Source organism: Myotis davidii, unplaced genomic scaffold (assembly GCF_000327345.1).
Source record: "Myotis davidii unplaced genomic scaffold, ASM32734v1 scaffold663, whole genome shotgun sequence".
Classification (NCBI taxonomy): domain Eukaryota; kingdom Metazoa; phylum Chordata; class Mammalia; order Chiroptera; family Vespertilionidae; genus Myotis; species Myotis davidii.
In genome coordinates, this window is record NW_006295816.1 from 3,249,918 (window position 1) to 3,254,775 (window position 4,858).

Genomic DNA, 4,858 nt, shown 5'->3' on the forward strand with positions numbered 1-4,858 from the left:
CCCCCCTCTGTGAAGCAGCCAAGCCTCATGTTCGCTTCAAGCTGCCTGGCTGCCGGCCGCCATCTTGGCTGGCAGTTAATTTGCATATCTCCCTGATTAGTCAATGGGAAGGGTAGCGGTCATACACCAATTACCATGTTTCTCTTTTATTAGTGTAGACTAGAGGCCCGGTGCACGGATTCGTGCACCGATGGGGTCCCTCGGCCTGGCCTGCACCCTCTCGCAATCTGGGACCCCTCAGGGGATGTTGGACTGCTGGTTTTGGTCTGATCCCTGCAGGTCAGGCTGAGGGACTGCACTGGTGCACGAATCCGTGAACTGGGCCTTTAATGTGCATATAAGATCTTTGGTTAATCTCTTCCCACCTTCCCCCTTGCCCCCCTTCCATCTGAGATTGATCAGTCTGTTCCATGTTTCCATGCCTGTGCGTCAAGTGTCTGCCCCCTGGTGGTCAGTGCGCATCATAGCTATGGGTTGAATGGTTGGACGGTTGCTTAGGCTTTTATAGATAGATAGGAGAACATGTTAGCTGAACCCAAAGTGGTAACCATTTCACAATGCATGTAAATGAAACTATCATGCTGTACGCCTTAAACTTATACAGCGATGCATGTCAATTATTTCTCAATAAGACTGGAAAAAAATAAACAGTGCCTAAGAAATGGAGAAAGTGGTTTTAGATGTAGAAAAATGCACACACTGTAACTAAAAGAAAACAAGTCAGGATACACACATGAAAGATGGTACCATCTCAAAACGTAAAATAGGGCGTTTGGATGCACACATTTACAAAAGACAAAAGAAACTACTCTGAATGTTGACAGTAGTCAGCCTTCGATGGCGGGGGTAGGTGGTGCCTTTTACTTTACACGATTCTTTTTAAATGTCTACTAATGGCATTTTGTAGCTGAAACCGGTTTGGCTCAGTGGATAGAGCGTCAGCCTGCGGACTGAAAGGTCCCGGGTTCGATTCCGGTCAAGGGCATGTACCTTGGTTGCGGGCACATCCCCAGTAGCGGGTGTGCAGGAGGCAGCTGGTCGATATTTCTCTCTCATCGATGTTTCTAACTCTCTATCTCTCTCCCTTCCTCTCTGTAAAAAATCAATAAAATATATATATAACGGCATTTTGTATCCGTGGTCAGTGACCATCCACTTTATCTTTGAGAAACTTGGAAAGTGCTCTATGGTGTGAAATGTCCCGGGTCAGTATTTAAATGCACTCTTGCACTCGAACCGCTTCCCAGTGAGAACACGGGCTTTGGAGGTGCGGGGTCTGCTGGGAAAATATGATGGGGCGGGGAGGGGGTAAGGAACCCTGGCGAGAGGCTCCCTGGCAGGACCTCAGGCTCCGCAGCTCGAGCTGTTAAAGACCCCCCCGCCCCCCCCCCCCCATGGAAAGGCTGGTGTCCCAGCAAAGGTTCAGGTTTGTTCAACTTTAGAAAGAGCCACAGCAAATTTTCATTAAGAACTATTGTGGCCCGGCCGGCGTGGCTCAGTGGATAGAGCGTCGGCCTGCGGACTGAAGGGTCCCAGGTTCGATTCCGGTCAAGGGCATGTACCTTGGTTGCAGGCATGTCCCCAGTAGGGGGTGTGCAGGAGGCAGCTGATCGATGTTTCTCTCTCATTGATGTTTCTAACTCTCGATCCCTCTCCCTTCCTCTCTATAAAAAAATCAATAAAATATATTCAAAAAATAAGAACTATTGTGGCCATTCTTACCCCAAACAATGAAATAATGCTCTCCAGACTCGTAAGAGGAGCATATTTACATATAAAGAGATTTTTAAGGATTGAGATCTAGAATTCACAGCTCTGTGATTCTAACCTCAACTGGATCTGCAGAGGCAGACAGGAGAAGCAGAAAGTGCACTGGCCCTGGGTTCCAATGTTCTCTCTACTCATTAGCTTTGTGTGAGGAATACTGGGTTTCCTAGCTACATCTATAGAATGAGGGAAAATTAGACCACTTAATTGAGGTTTCTACATATTCTTAAAAAAAAAAATAATAATTCCATGCCCTGGCCAGTTTTTCCCAGTAAATAGAGCATCAGCCCTCGGACTGTAGGGTCCTGGGTTTGATTCCCAGTCCAGGGCAATGTACCTAGGTTGTAGGTTCCACATCTCCAGTTGGGGTACCTGTAGGAGGCAGCTGATTGGTGTGTCTCTCTCACGTCAATGCTTCTCTCTCTCCCTCTTCCACTCTCTCTAGAAATCAAAGGAGGGAAAAATATCCTCGGGTGAGGATTAAAAACAAACAAGCAAACAAACAAATGATTCCAGGTTAATATTTCTATAATCTTCCCAAATATCTCCTTTCCCTAATTCTCAGCAGTAATAAACTTTTCATTGGATTAACCTTTGTGGTATAACACTTCACAAAATTGTGAACAAAATTTTATACTATTCATTTCAAAAATACACAATGTCTACAAAACTTAACCTATAACATTTTGGTAGATCCTGTTAAACATTTCTTAGCAGTTATCCTATGACCCATCTAAAGCCTCAGTTAAAAATAATGATTGCTCAACATACATTACACATATAGGGCACATGACGTATTACGCAATAACTGCCAGCACATTCAGCAACGGGCAGTCTCGTCCCCAGCACCATTCAGAGCGTACAGACCAGAGGGGTCTCTTTTCCAATGTCTGAGACAAGGGAACACCATGTGCATCAAGTGCCTCTCACAGAAGAGTAGGTAAAATGACGGCATTTCAGTTTTAAAACCACAGGAATGAGCATTCCAGGAGTGAAACTCTCTGCAGGTGAACATTGCAGAATGAACCAACTCCTTATATAAATATGTCAGCTTCACCAGCCATTTGAGTAAGTTAAATAACATCTATTATATTTTTTAAACTTTTAAGACAGAAATACAGCCAAATTTTAATTTGATGTTTACAAAAGATTGATTTTTACCAAAGAAATTTGCCTTCACCTGAAGCTTTTCATATTTGAGAAGGTACCTGTTGAATTTGAGTAAAAGTGACACAGTGCTCAACACATATGTATTTTTGAGCCTATAATACAAACATTTATACAAAATACAAAATACATAAAGTTGATTTTTTCAAAAAAGATAATGCAAAATTTACTATTTTGGACACACTTTCTATCTAAAATTCTGTAAAATCACCGTTAATTACTAACCTTTTCCTCCCCCTCTATATAGTCTATGTCCGTGGTTGGCAAACTGCGGCTCATGAGCCACATGCGGCTCTTTGGCCCCTTGAGTGTGGCTCTTCCTAAGCCTTAGGAGTACCCTAATTAAGTGAATAACAATGTACCTACCTATATAGTTTAAGTTTAAAAAATTTGGCTCTCAAAAGAAATTTCAATCGTTGTGCTGTTGATATTTGGCTGTGTTGACTAATGAGTTTGCCGACCACTGGTCTATGTGAATCACAGATTAGGTTCGAGTCTGAGGTTTAAAAAGAAAAAGTATGTCATTTACGGAGGTTTCATTTTTCTCCCAGCATCTTAGCCAATAGTCAATAGTCTAATCTATAATAATAAAAGCATAATATGCAAATCGACCAAACGGCCAAACAGCAGAATGACCGTCCAGATGACCACACTATGACACCCACTGGTGCCGGCCAGCCAAGGCAGGTGTGATGTGATTGGTTGGGGGCCTGGCCATCGCCCCATGACCTCCCTGCACACGGAGGCCCAGGCCACCAGCTGGTGGGCGATTAATCCGGGGGCTCCATGATGGTCCCAAAGAGGGAGGCCCAGGCCACCCACCTGCAGGCTGTGGTGGGTGGGTGGGGCCTCCCTCAGAGGTGGGGGGGATTGATGGGGAGCCCCTGCCAGGTGGGTGGGGCCTACCTCTTTGGGGCAATCCATGGCAGGGCTCCCAGACTGTGAGAGGGCTCAGGCCCGGCAGAGGGACACCCCCCGAACCCCACCCCTGCCCCTGCAGTGCACGAATTTAGTGCAACTGGGCCTCGAGTGTTAAAATAACAGTGGAACCACTGGTGCATTCTGAGTTCAACAGCTTTTCAGAAGTTTTGTTGTTAAAAATAATATAATTTTTAAAATGGGGGTGGGAGGGATGTGATGTAATGGGATTACCTGCCTCACTCCATAAATCCACTACTGCAGCCCACAGCTGGACACACAGATTCAGAGAAGGAAATGACCCCAGGTAATTCCCTTCTCAATGTTTCTGCATTAAAGGACTGCACCCACGACAAGTAAAACCCACAGTCACCATAGACCTAGTGCCTTCCGTGGGCAGCATGATGCTAGTCACGTCACACACGTCATTTCATTACCTCTCAGGGCAACTCTGTAAGAAACATATTATTATTATTATTTTAAATATGTATTTTATTGATTTTTTACAGGGAGGAAGGGAGAGGGATAGAGAGCCAGAAACATCGATGAGAGAAACATCGATTGGCTGCCTCCCACATCCCCCCTCACCCCCCACTGGAGATGTGCCCACAACCAAGGCACATGCCCTCGACCGGAACCGAACCCGGGACCCTTCAGTCCGCAGGCCAACGCTCCATCCACTGAGCCAAACCAGTTCGGGCAAGAAACATATTATTATCTCCACTTAGCAGGTGAGAAAGCAACGACCGAGAGGGTACCAGGCTGCAGAGAGGCAGAGCCACATGCAAACCCAGGGCTGCCCGACTTCACAGACACGCTATCTTTTAAGCTGCGCTGTTGAGTTCCTCGAAAATTGGCTAAAGTTTTGTTGAGGTTCCCAAACTACTACCCACTACTACCGTGGGCGCAACAAACACACTGCTTGTAGCCATACACCTATCTACACTATAAATTAATTCAGTCTTGTCAAAAGGATAGGCTGTACAAGGAGACTCCAAGTCTTAAA

General features: G+C 45.4%; 1 protein-coding gene across 1 annotated transcript in view; it reads right to left on the reverse strand.

Moving 5' to 3' along the window:
* ARL8B (ADP ribosylation factor like GTPase 8B) overlaps window positions 1-3,764 on the reverse strand; it is a 24,050-nt gene extending 20,286 nt beyond the window's left edge. Inside the window, exon 1 of the mRNA XM_006770482.2 lies at window positions 3,757-3,764. The gene's annotated coding sequence lies outside the window, so the exon portion shown is untranslated. The remainder of the gene's footprint in view (window positions 1-3,756) is intronic.
* Between the last annotated feature and the right edge of the window lie 1,094 nt (window positions 3,765-4,858).